The sequence below is a fragment of the Hylobates moloch genome, unplaced genomic scaffold (genome assembly GCF_009828535.3).
Source record: "Hylobates moloch isolate HMO894 unplaced genomic scaffold, HMol_V3 SCAFFOLD_10, whole genome shotgun sequence".
Taxonomy (NCBI): Eukaryota; Metazoa; Chordata; class Mammalia; order Primates; family Hylobatidae; genus Hylobates; species Hylobates moloch.
In genome coordinates this window covers 13,017,242-13,031,952 of record NW_026652285.1, presented here as the reverse complement: position 1 = coordinate 13,031,952, position 14,711 = coordinate 13,017,242, and the positions used below count along the sequence as shown (strand labels likewise).

The 14,711-nt window shown below is 37.7% G+C and overlaps 1 protein-coding gene across 5 annotated transcripts in view; it reads right to left on the bottom strand.

Annotated features, from left to right (window-relative positions):
- The window catches only part of NF1 (neurofibromin 1), a 324,371-nt gene that overhangs the window by 186,710 nt on the left and 122,950 nt on the right, over positions 1-14,711 (bottom strand). The gene's annotated exons all lie outside the window — the stretch shown is intronic.

Here is a 14,711-nt window from a genome sequence, read left to right as displayed (position 1 = left end):
AAGCGATTCTCCCGCCTCAGCCTCCAGAGTAGCTGGGTTTGCAGGCGCCTGCCACCATGCCTGGCTAATTTTTGTATTTTTAGTACAGACAGGATTTCACCACGTTGGCCAAGCTGGTCTTGAACCCCTGGGCTCAAGTGATCCTTCTGCCTCAGCCTCCCAAAGTGCTAGGATTACAGGCATGAGCCACCATGCCTAGCCTTCAACTTTGAATTCAGCTCATCATATCTTCTTTTTGATATTTAAAGTCTAAATATTATACTATCTTGGCTCTTGTCTATGATAAAGTGTTCCACCCTTTTCTAACACTCCAGGTTATATTCAACCTTCAGCCTTCTAAATAAGAATATATTCAAAGCTGTTCTGTTGCTCTAAATTTGTTTCTCAAAAAAAATTACCTACTCTTGTGATGTTAACCCCTCTTTACAGTTCATTAACAAATGTCTTCCCTTGACTTTTCTCCTAAATGAATGCTCAAATGTAACATGTCAAAAACTAAACTCACCCATCACCAGCATAATATATTCTTCTCAAGTGTACATGGAACATTCTCCAAAACAGACCATATGTTAGGCTACAAAATAAGTCTTAATACATTTAAAGAAATTGAAATCATAAAAAGTATGTTTTGTGATCATAATGGAAATGAAAAACCCAACAGCAGATAAAAAACTAAAAAATTCACAAATATGTGAAAATTTGTGAATGTTAACTAATAGATCAAAGGAAAAATCACAAAGGAAATTAGAAACCAACGTGAGACAAATGAAAACGAAAACACAACATACTAAAACTTACAGGATGCAGTGAATGCAGGGCTAAAAGAAAAATGTAAAGCTGTAAACACTTACATCAAAAAATAAGAAAGTTCTCATTCAATAACCTAACCATATACCTCAAGGAACTAGAAAAAGAGTAAACTACACCAAAGCTAGCAGAAGAAAGAAAATAATAAAAATCAGAGTGAAAACAGAGAAAGGAAAAACAATGGAGAAAAATTACAAAACCAGAAGCTGATTCTTTGAAAAAGTCAACAAAACTCTAGCTAGATTGGTTAACGAAAAAATAAATAAATAAAAGAGAGACAGAGAGAAAGAACACCAAATTGCTAAAGTCAGATATGAAAGTGGTGACACGGCCAGATGCAGTGGCTCATGCCTGTAATCCCAGCACTTTGGGAAGCCAAGGCAGGCAAATCACTTCAGGTCAGGAGTTTAAGACCGGCCTGACCAACATGGTAAAACCCCCGTCTCGACTGTAAAGAAGACAAAAATTACACAGGCATGGTGGTGCATGCCTGTAGTCCCAGCTACTAGGGAAGGTGAAGCAGGAGAATCACTTGAAGCCAGGAGGCGGAGGTTGCAGTGAGCCAAGATCTTGTCACTGCACTCCAGCCTGTGCGAAAGAGCAAGACTCTATCTCCCCCCCCACCCCCTCCCTGCACACACAAAAAAGTGGTGACACTACTGATTTTGCAAAAATAAAAAGAATTACGAGACGATACTATGTAAAACTGTATGCCAACAATTTGGATAACCTGGACAAAATGGACAAATTTCTACAAACACACAATCTACCAAAACTAACTCATGAGGAAATAGAAAATCTAAATAGAACTATAACTAGTAAAGGGATTAAATCAGTAATCACAAAGCTCCCAAAGAAAAGGCCAGAACCAGATAACTTTCACTGGTTGATTCCACCCAACATTTAAAGAATGTTTCTCAAACACTTCCAAAATATTAAAGAGAAGGGAACACTTCTCCTCATTAGTTCTATGGTCCAACATTACCTTGATACCAAAGCCAGACAAAAATACTACAAGAAAACTACAGACTAATACACCTTAGGAATATTGATGAAAAACTCAACAAAATCAGCAGCTTATTAAAAGGATGACACACCATGACCAAGTGAAACTTACTCCAGGAGCACAAGATGATTCAACAACGAAAAAATCAATGTAATATACCACATTAATAGAATGAAGAAGAAACTCCACATGATCATCTGAATCAATACAGAGAAACCACTTGACAAAGTTCAACACCTTTTATGATTTAAAAAAACACTCAAGCTAGGAATAGAAGGAAATTTCCTCAACATCATAAAAGCCATATATTAAAAACCAATAGCTAACAACATACTCAATAGTGAAAGATAGAAAGTTTTCCCCCTAAGATCAGGAACAGGATGAGGATGCCCACTTTTTCTTCTTCTATTTGGCATAATACTAGAAATTCTGGACAGAGCAAGTAGGCAAGAAAAAGATGGAAAACTCATTGAAATTGGACAGAAAGAAGCAAAACTATGTCTATTCACAGATGATATATATGTAGAAATCCCTAAAGATGACACATACACACCAAAAACAAGCTGTTAGAGCTAATAAATTCAAAGTCACAGAATACAAAATCAGCACACAAAAATCAGCTGGATTTCTATACATTAGCAATGAAAAATACAAAAAGGAAATTAAGAAAACAATTCCACTTATGATAGCATCCAAAATAAAATATATAGGAATTAATCAAGGAGGTGAAAAACTTAATAAAAAACTACAAAACATTGCTGAAAGAAATTAAACATAAATAAATGGAAAGATATCCCATGTTCCTAGATTGTTAAGGTAACAATATTACCCAAAGCAATATACAGATTCAATGCAATCCCTATCAAAATCCCAATGGTATTTTTTGAAAAAAAAAAAAAAAAAAGGCCAGGCGCAGTGACTCACGCCTGTAAACCCAGCACTTTGGGAGGCCAAGGCAGACGGATCACGAGATCAGGAGATGGAGACCATCCTGGCTAACACAGTGAAACCCTGTTTCTACTAAAAATACAAAAAAAATTAGCCAGGCATGGTGGCGGGTGCCTGTAGTCCCAGCTACTTGGGAGGCTGAGGCAGTAGAATGGCATCACCCCGAGAGGTGGAGCTTGTAGTGAGCCGAGATCGCACGACTGTACTCTAGCCTGGGCGACAGAGCGAGACTCCGTCTCAAAAAAAAAAAGAAAAACATCCTAAAATTCATATGGAATCTCAAAGAGCTGCATAATAGTCAAAACTATCTCGAAAAAGAATAAAGTTGGAGAACTCACACTTTCTTATTTGAAAACTTACTACAAAGCTACAGTAATCAAAACAATGTGGTACTAGCATAAGCACAGTCCTACAGACCAATGGAATAGAGAGCCTAGAAAGAAACCCTCACACATATGACCAATTTTTGACAAAGGTGCTAAAACCATTCAATAGAGAAAGGACGGTCTTTTCAACAAATGATGCAAGGAAAACTGATTATCCACATGCAAAAGAATGAAGATGGACCCTTTTCTTACACCATATACAAAAATTAACTCAAAATAGATGAAAGACCAAAACTTAACAGTAAAGCTATAAAACTCCTAGAAGAAAATATAGGAAAAAAATATTTTCAGTATTGGATTTGGCAAAGACTTCTTGTATAAGATACCAAAAAAGCACAGACAACAAAAGAAAAAAACAGATAAACTGGACTTCATCAAAATAAAAACTTCTGTGTATCAAAGGACACTATCAAGAAGATGAAACAACAATCCACAGAATGGGAGAAAATACTTGCAAATAATGTATCTCATAAGGGATGAATAACCAGGATATATTAAAAATTCCTATAACTAAAAAAATAAAATAAAATTTAGAGCCTTACAAATACTCTACAGTTTTTTTAAAAACTGAAAATAGATGAACCAAGCCATTGCCTCAAGAAATAACAGTATAAATAAAATGAAAGCTAAAATTAATGAAACAGAAAAATTTAAATGCTAGGAAACAAAATCAAAAACTAGGTTTTAAAGACCAATAAAATAGTAAACATGAACGAGGAAAGAGAAATGAGTAAACAGTTACAAACATGGGTACTAAAGATAATTATATGAGAATATGGAAATACAATATAACCTTTATATAATTTAACAAGTAAAATATGTAAGTATTATATGCAACTCTGCACTCATAAAATTGAAATATATATTTTCTAGCAAAGAACAAACCATCAAAAGTGACTTTAAAAACAACAGAAATTCTTCAAAAAATCAAAAATAAAATAACCATATGATCCAGCAATTACACTTCTGGATATATATTCAGAAGAATTAAAAGCAGGGTCTTGAAGTTATTTGTACACCCATATTCACAGTACCATTATTTATAATAGCCAAAAGGTAGAAACAACTGAAAAATCCATTGGCAGATAAATTCAGATAAATAAAACGTTGGTATATACATACAATGGAATATATCACTCAGCCTTAAAGAGGAAGGAAATCCTGACATGCTACAACACGGATGAATACTATTTCAGCCACAAAAAAAGAATGAAATCCTGTCTTTCAGGGCAACATGAATGGAACTGGAGGACATTATGCTAAGTAAAATAAGCCCATGTCAAAAAGACAAATACAGTATGAGTCCACTTGTATGAGGTAGTCAAATTCAGAGAGACAGCAAGTAAAAAGACGGTTGCCAGGAGTTGGGGGTAGGGAAGAATGGAGAGCTGTTTAATAGATACAGAATTTGTTTTGCAAGATGACAAGGTTTTGGAGATTGATTGCACAATGATGTGAAAGACAGTGCTACTAAACCGTATGCTTAAAAATGGCTAAGATGGTAAATTTTATGTTATGTGTATTTTACCGCAAAGTTTTAAAAAGAGACAGAAAAACTACACAGATCCATAAGGGAGCTCAAATAAAAGATGATTAATGAGTTATTTTAAATAGGCAATAGACAGATAGGCTAGTTTTAGAAATAGCGTAAGAAACCAGTAGGAGTACTTGACTTAGGGAAAAAAGTATAAACTGAAGGTCAAGAGTGAATAGGAAGCTTACTTTTCCACTGAATTCCCTTCCTGATGTACAGTGGAAATTTCCATTACGTCAATTTATTTTTTTTCTTTAAAACTAATGATAAGCAAAAGTCAAAGGAAATCTTAACAGCTTCTAACCTTGATGATTTTACAATGATTTCTATCTAATCAGATAATTTCTATTATTTAAATTATTCCGGGCCATAGAAAAGACTGATAGTTCCTGAATTCACATTACTAATTTCGCACAAATAACTGTTAGAATAATTAGTTACTTTCAAAAGTGATAATGCATATTATGTTAAATATACATATTTTCTAAGCATCAGAAAGCTGAAGCACTGGAAGGAAATGTTTTATTAAGCAGCTACACAATACATATGCCAACAGCCAACCAAGTTTACTTCACACACACACAAATGAACATACTAAAAGTAAAGATTTCCAAATATATTTCAGCTCCAAATTTAAAGTGAACGTTTAAATAACATAGAAACTATCTGACTGGATACAATTCAGCTCTAAAACTAGAGTTCAGGACCCTTTATCTTTTGTTCATTATTAATTTTAAATTTTTTGATGTATTAATATTTATGAAGAACATAGTAACGTTTTCATAGCTATACAGAGGTAATTAGCATACCCATCATCTCTTACCATTTCTTTGTGCTGTGAACATTCAACATCCTCCTCCTAGCTCTTTGAAATTGTGTAACATATTGTTAATTACAGCCATCTTGGAGATGGTGCCAAGATGGCCGAATAGGAACAGCTCCAGTCTACGGCTCCCAGCGTGAGCGATGCAGAAGAGGGGTGATTTCAACATTTCCATCTGAGGTACCGGGTTCATCTCACTAGGGAGTGCCAAACAGTGGGTGCAGGACAGTCGGTGCAGTGCACCCTGCGCAAGCCGAAGCAGGGCGAGGCATTGCCTCACTCGGGAAGTGCAAGGGGTCAGGGAGTTCCCTTTCCTAGTCAAAGAAAGGGGTGACAGACAGCACCTGGAAAATCAGGTCACTCTCACCCTAATACTGTGCTTTTCAACAGGCTTGGAAAACGGCACACCAGGAGATTGTGTCCCGCACCTGGCTCAGAGGGTCCTATGCCCATGGAGTCTGGCTGATTGCTAGCACAGCAGTCTGAGATCAAACTGCAAGGCAGCAGCAAGGCTGGGGGGGGGCACCTGCCATTTCCCAGGCTTGCTTAGGTAAACAAAGCAGCCAGGAAGCTGGAACTAGGTGGAGCCCACCACAGCTCAAGGAGGCCTGCCTGCCTCTGTAGGCTCCACCTCTGGGGGCAGGGCACAGACAAAAAGTCAGCAGTAACCTCTGCAGACTTAAATGTCCCTGTTTAACAGCTTTGAAGAGAGTAGTGGTTCTCTCAGCACACAGCTGGAGATCTGAGAACGGGCAGACTGCCTCCTAAAGTGGGTCCCTGACCCCCAAGCAGCCTAACTGGGAAGCACCCCCCCAGTAGGGACAGTCTGACGCCTCAATCCGGGTACTCCTCTGAGACAAAACTTCCAGAGGAACAATCAGACAGCTGAATTTGCGGTTCACGAAAATCTGCTGTTCTGCAGCCACCGCTGCTGACACCCAGCCAAACAGGGTCTGGAGTGGACCTCTAGCAAAATCCAACAGACCTGCAGCTGAGGGTCCTGTCTGTCAGAAGGAAAACGAACAAACAGAAAGGACACCCACACCAAAAACCCATCTGTACATCACCATCATCAAAGACCAAAAGTAGAAAAAACTACAAAGATGGGGAGAAAACAGAGCAGAAAAACTGGAAACTCTAAAAAGCAGAGCACCTCTCCTCCTCCAAAGGAACACAGTTCCTCACCAGCAACGGAACAAAGCTGGACAGAGAATGACTTTGACAAGTTGAGAGAAGAAGGCTTCAGACGATCAAACTACTCTGAGCTACAGGAGGAAATTCAAACCAATGGCAAAGAAGTTAAAAACTTTGGAAAAAAAAGATGAATGTATAACTAAAATAACAAATGCAGAGAAGTGCTTGAAGGAGCAGATGGAGCTGAAAGCCAAGGCTTGAGAACTACGTGAAGAATGCAGAAGCCTCAGTAGCCGTTGCAATCAACTGGAAGAAAGGGTATCAGTGATGGAAGATGAAATGAAGCGAGAAGGGAAGTTTAGAGAAAAAAGAACAAAAAGAAATGAACAAAGCCTCCAAGAAATATGGGACTATGTGAAAAGACCAAACCTACGTCTGATTGGTTTACCTGAAAGTGACGGGGAGAATGGAACCAAGTTGGAAAACACTCTGCAAGATATTATCCAGGAGAACGTCCCCAATCTAGCAAGGCAGGCCAAGATTCAGATTCAGGAAATACAGAGAATGCCACAAAGATACTCCTTGAGAAGAGCAACTCCAAGACACATAATTGTCAGATTCACCAAAGTTGAAATGAAGGAAAAAATGTTAAGGGCAGCCAGAGACAAAGGTCGGGTTACCCACAAAGGGAAGCCCATCAGACTAACAGCTGATCTCTCAGCAGAAACTCTACAAGCCAGAAGAGAGTGGGGGCCAACATTCAACATTCTTAAAGAAAAGAATTTTCAACCCAGAATTTCATATCCAGCCAAACTAAGCTTCATAAGTGAAGGAGAAATAAAATCCTTTACAGACAAGCAAATGCTGAGTGATATTGTCACCACCAGGCCTGCCCTAAAAGAGCTCCTGAAGGAAGCACTAAACATGGAAAGGACCAACCAGTACCAGCCACTGCAAAAACATGCCAAATTGTAAAGACCATCGAGGCCAGGAAGAAACTGCATCAACTAACGAGCAAAATAACCAGCTAACATCATAATGACAGGATCAAATTCACACATAACAATATTAACTTTAAATGTAAATGGACTAAATGCTCCAATTAAAAGACACACACTGGCAAATTGGATAAGGAGTCACGACCCGTCAGTGTGCTGTATTCAGGAAACCCATCTCACATGCAGAGACACACATAGACTCAAAATAAAGGGATGGAGGAAGATCTACCGAGCAAACGGAAAACAAAAAAAGGCAGGGGTTGCAATCCTAGTCTCTGAAAAAACAGACTTTAAGCCAGCAAAGATCAAAAGAGACAAGGCCATTACATAATTATAAAGGGATTAATTCAACAAGAAGAGCTAACTATCCTAAATATATATGCACCCAACACAGGAACACCCAGATTCATAAAGCAAGTCCTGAGTGACCTACAAAGAGACTTAGATTCCCACACAATAATAATGGGAGATTTTAACATCCCACTGTCAACATCAGACAGATCAATGAGACAGAAAGTTAACAAGGATACCCAGGAATTTAACTCAGCTCTGCACCAAGCGGACCTAATAGACATCTACAGAACTCTCCACCCCAAATCAACAGAATATACATTTTTTTCAGCACCACACCACACCTATTCCAAAATTGACCACATAGTGAGAAGTAAAGCTCTCCTCAGCAAATGTAAAAGAACAGAAATTATAACAAACTGTCTCTCAGACCACAGTGCAATCAAACTAGAACTCAGGATTAAGAAACTCACTCAAAACCGCTCAACTACATGGAAACTGAACAACCTGCTCCTGAATGACTATTGGGTACATAACGAAATGAAGGCAGAAATAAAGATGTTCTTTGAAACCAATGAGAACAAAGACACAACATACCAGAATCTCTGGGACACATTCAAAGCAGTGTGTAGAGGGAAATTTATAGCACTAAATGCCCACAGAAGAAAGCAGGAAAGATCTAAAATTGACACCCTAACATCACAATTAAAAGAACTAGAAAAGCAAGAGCAAACACATTCAAAAGCTAGCAGAAGGCAAGAAATAACTAAAATCAGAGCAGAACTGAAGGAAATAGAGACACAAAAAACCCTTCAAAAAATTAATAAATCCAGGAGCTGGTTTTTTGAAAAGATCAACAAAACTGATAGACCACTGGCAAGACTAATAAAGAAGAAAAGAGAGAAGAATCAAATAGATGCAATAAAAAATGATAAAAGGGATATCACCACCGATCCCACAGAAATACAATCTACCACCAGAGAATACTACAAACACCTCTACGCAAATAAACTAGAAAATCTAGAAGAAATGGATAAATTCCTTGACAAATACACCCTCCCAAGACTAAACCAGGAAGAAGTTGAATCTCTGAATAGACCAATAACAGGCTCTGAAATTGTGGCAATAATCAATAGCTTACCAACCAAAAAGAGTCCAGGACCTGATGGATTCACAGCCAAATTCTACCAGAGGTACAAGGAGGAACTGGTATCAAACTGGTACCATTCCTTCTGAAACTATTCCAATCAACAGAAAAAGAGGGAATCCTCCCTAACACATTTTATGAGGCCAGCATCATCCTGATACCAAAGCCTGGCAGAGACATAACCAAAAAAGAGAATTTCAGACCAATATCCTTGATGAACACTGATGCAAAAATCCTCAATAAAATACTGGCAAACCAAATCCAGCAGCACATCAAAAAGCTTATCCACCATGATCAAGTGGGCTTCATCCCTGGGATGCAAGGCTGGTTCAACATAAGCAAATCAATAAATGTAATCCAGCATATAAACAGAACCAAAGACAAAAACCACATGATTATCTCAATAGATGCAGAAAAGGCCTTTGACAAAATTCAATAACCCTTCATGCTAAAAACTCTCAATAAATTAGGTATTGATGGGACGTATCTCAAAATAATAAGAGCTATCTATGACAAACCCACAGCCAATATCATACTGAATGGGCAAAAATTGGAAGCATTCCCTTTGAAAACTGGCACAAGACAGGGATGCCCTCTCTCACCACTCCTATTCAACATAGTGTTGGAAGTTCTGGCCAGGGCAATCAGGCAGGAGAAGGAAATAAAGGGTATTCAATTAGGAAAAGAGGAAGTCAAATTGTCCCTGTTTGCAGATGACATGATTGTGTATCTAGAAAACCCCATTGTCTCAGCCCAAAATCTCCTTAAGCTGATAAGCAACTTCAGCAAAGTCTCAGGATACAAAATCAATGTACAAAAATCACAAGCATTCTTGTACACCAATCACAGACAAACAGAGAGCCAAATCATGAGTGAACTCACATTCACAATTGCTTCAAAGAGAATAAAATACCTAGGAATCTAATTTACAAGGGACATGAAGGACCTCTTCAAGGAGAACTACAAACCACTGCTCAATGAAATAAAAGAGGATACAAACAAATGGAAGAACATCCCACGCTCATGGGTTGGAAGAATCAATATCATGAAAATGGCCATACTGCCCAAAGTAATTTATAGATTCAATGCCATCCCATCAAGCTACCAATGACTTTCTTCACAGAATTGGAAAAAACTACTTTAGAGTTCATATGGAACCAAAAAAGAGCCCGCATCGCCAAGTCAATCCTAAGCCAAAAGAACAAAGCTGGAGGCATCACGCTACCTGACTTCAAACTACACTACAAGGCTACAGTAACCAAAACAGCATGGTACTGGTACCAAAACAGAGACATAGATCAATGGAACAGAACAGAGCCCTCAGAAATAATGCCACATATCTACAACTATCTGATCTTTGACAAACCTGACAAAAACAAGCAATGGGAAAAGGATTCCCTATTTAATAAATGGTGCTGGGAAAACTGGCTAGCCATATGTAGAAAGCTGAAACTGGATCCCTTCCTTACACCTTATACAAAAATTAATTCAACATGGATTAAAGACTTATATGTTAGACCTAAAACCATTAAAATCCTACAAGAAAACCTAGGCAATACCATTCAGGACATAGGCATGGGCAAGGACTTCATGTCTAAAACACCAAAAGCAATGGCAACAAAAGCCAAAATTGACAAATGGGATCTAATTAAACTAAAGAGCTTCTGCACAGCAAAAGAAACTACCATCAGAGTGAACAGGCAACCTACAAAATGGGAGAAAATTTTCACAACCTACTTATCTGACAAAGGGCTGATATCCAGAATCTACAATGAACTCAAACAAATTTACAAGAAAAAAACAAACCACCTCATCAAAAAGTGGGCGAAGGACATGAACAGACACTTCTCAAAAGAAGACATTTATGCAGCCAAAAAACACACGAAGAAATGCTCTCATCACTGGCCATCAGAGAAATGCAAATCAAAACCACAGTGAGATACCATCTCACACCAGTTAGAATGGCCATCATTAAAAAGTCAGGAAACAACAGGTGCTGCAGAGGATGTGGAGAAATAGGAACACTTTTACACTGTTGGTGGGACTGTAAACTAGTTCAACCATGGTGGAAGTCAGTGTGGCGATTCCTCAGGGATCTAGAACTAGAAATACCATTTGACCCAGCCATCCCATTACTGGGTATATACCCAAAGGACTATAAATCATGCTGCTATAAAGACACATGCACACATATGTTTATTGCAGCACTATTCACAATAGCAAAGACTTGGAACCAATCCAAATGTCCAAAAACGATAGACTGGATTAAGAAAATGTGGCACATATACACCATGGAATACTATGCAGCCATAAAAAATGATGAGTTCATGTCCTTTGTAGGGACATGGATGAAACTGGAAACCATCATTCTCAGTAAACGATCGCAAGGACAAAAAACTAAACACTGCATGTTCTCACTCACAGGTGGGAACTGAACAATGAGAACACATGGACACAGGAAGGGGAACATTACACTCTGGGGACTGTTGTGGGGTGGGGGGAAGGGGGAGGGACAGCATTAGGAGATATATCTAATGCTAAATGACGAGTTAATGATTGCTGCACAACATGGCACATGGATACATATGTAACAAACCTGCACATTGTGCACATGTACCCTAAAACTTAAAGTATAATAATTTAAAAAAAAATTACAGCCATCTTACAGCGGTATACAACACTAGAAATTACTCCTCCTATCTAGTTGTAATTTTGAATCCTTTAACAAATTGCTCCCTACCCTCCCCACACCCTATCCTTCCCAGCCTGTAGTATTCTGTTCCACTTTTTACTTCTATGAGATCAACTTTTTTTTAGCTTCCACGTATGGATGAGAACACGCAGTGTTTAATGTTCTGTCCCTGGCTTATTTCACTTAATATAATGTCCTCCAATTCAATCCACATGCCTCAAAATACAGAATTTCATTCTTTTTTATGGCTGAATACTATTCCATTGTGTATACATACCATATTTTCTTTATGCATTCATCTGTTGTCAGATACTTAGGATGATTCCATATCTTGTCTATTGTGAATAGTGCTGCAATGAACATGGGGGTACGGATGTCTCTTCAATATACTGATTTCCCTTCCTTTGGATAAATGTCCAATAATGAATTGTTGGATCACATGGTAGTTCTATTTGCAGTTTTTTGAGGAACCTTCACACTGTTTTCCATAGTGGCTGTACTAGTTTACATTCCCACTAGCCACATATAAGAGTTCACTTATCTCCACACCTTTGCCAGCATTTGCTATTTTTTGTCTTTTTGATAGTAGCCATTCTAACCGGGGTGAGATGATATCTCACTGTGGTTTTGATTTGCATTTCCCTGATGACTAGTGATGTTGAGCTTTTTTAAAAAATATATCTGTTGGTCATGTGTCTGTCTTCTTTTAAGAAATGTCTATTCAGGTCATTTGCCCATTTTTTAATATTTTTTTTTTTTTTTTTTTTGCTGTTGAGATGTCAGAGTTCCTTGTATATTCTAGATATTAATCCTCTGCTGGATATATACTTTGCAAATATTTTCTCCCATCCTGTAGGTTGTCTTTTCACTCTGCCAATTGTTTCCTTTGCATTAACGTTAATTTTTTAAAGAAAAGTAACTTAAATGCTTGACAATATGGAATTTTAAATATGGTACATTCAAGCTGGGTACGGTGGTGCATGCTTATAGCTGCAGCTATCTGAAGGCTGAGGTGGAAGAAGATCACATAAGCCCAGAAGTTTGAGACCATCCTGGACAACATAATAGGAAGACTTAGTCTCTTTTTAAAAAAAGGGTATATTCAATTTGGGGAACACCATTCGGCAGTTAAAGACGATGACCCAGATGAACAATGGTTCTCAAACTTCAATGTGCATCACAATCACCTGAAGGACTTAATAAAAACTGCTGTTTTTAGTGAGAAACTAAGTATTTAGTTACAAACTAAGAACTGGCATTTCTCACAAGTTTCCAGGTGACGCTGATGCTGCTGGTCTAAAGACTACACTTTCAGAAACACTGAACTATATACCTATCTCCCCCTCCATCCTCATAAAAATGTAGAAGCTAGACTGGAAGAATACACATTTAACCCTTTGCAGTGGCTGTCCCTGGGAAAGAAAAAAAAGAAATTAGTGGGATTTGTAATAAGTCAGAATTTATGGAAGTATTACTTATTCACAATTTTTAAAAGCCATATGAGGACTAAGCTCTGATTTTTTAACTTGCCCAAACTCCTACCTAAGGGATCTAGGGAGTCATGCCCTACAAATCATAAATTCTCATCAGATGGGTTTTATTTGACCCTATGTATCGTGACTTACTTTTCAATCTGACTCTGGCATAACATTATGAGACAAGGAAAAAATATTTAGCCCCAAAATATATTTCCTTGCCATACCTTGAAATTGCCATGCAAAGTCTCCTGTGGGGAAAAAACATCCACATTCTATAGAGAATCCCCTTTTCCCTTTGTTTTCCTTCCTTCCTTTCCAGATCCAGGAGATAATCGACTAAGAGCCAGGCACCCTTTTAGGTCTAATAAACATTTTACAACCTTCTCTCTCTCTGAAGTCTGCTGAGAAATTCCTCTGCACAACAAAACCTGGTCTCCACAATCCTTTATCTTAACCTGGACATTCCTTTCCATTAATCCCAAGTCTTCAGACAAACTCAACCGTCAACCAGAAAACGTTTAAATTTACTTATGTCCTGGAAGCCCCCACTTTGAGTCGTCCCGCCTTTCTAAACCAAACCAGTGTATTTCTTAAATGTATCTGATTGATGTTTCATGCCTTTCTAAAATATATCAAACCAAGCTGTACCCCAACCACTTTGGCATATGTTCTCAGGACCTCCTGAGGGCTGTGTCACGGGCCATGGTCACTCGTATTTAGTTCAAAATAAATCTCTTAAAATATTTTATAGAGTTTGACTCTTCGTGGACACATAAATTTCTTAAAAGATGAGCAAAATATAAAAATGTTAATAGGAATATGGGGAACTGTTACATTCTTTGTACATTTCAAATATTTCTTTTTAAAAAAAGATACTATAGTCAAAAGAAACAGGTGACTGGAAAAACATTTACAGACTAAAAATGTAGGATTACTGTTTTAATATACAAAAAGTTCCACAAATTCATAAGGAACTGGAAGCAACATAACAGAATAATAGGTAAAGGAAGTCAACAGACACCTGCAAAAGAAAACATGCAAATGGCAAAGAAACATATGAACTGTTTTCAAACCTCACTAACCTTAGAATAAAAATTACAATGAGATACTATCTTTGTTCTCAACATTTGAGAATTTTAATTAGTGCTCTCATTTGGAAAATTAATGTTTAAGTCATTAATACTTTTTTCTTTTATATCACTTATTAAATATGAACTTTCAGAATAGTCATGTAACCACAACCATGATCATGACATAGAACATTTCAAACATCACAATCAATCCCCTACTGCTCTTCTGCAATAAATTTCCTCCCCTAACTCCCACTCCTGGCATCCACTGATCTGCTTTCTGTCCTGAATTTTGTCTTCTCTAGAAGTTTTAAGAAATCATATAGTATGTCATCTCTTGAGCCTGGCTTCTTTCACTTAGCATAATATTTTTGAGATTTACACACGTTGCCGAGTC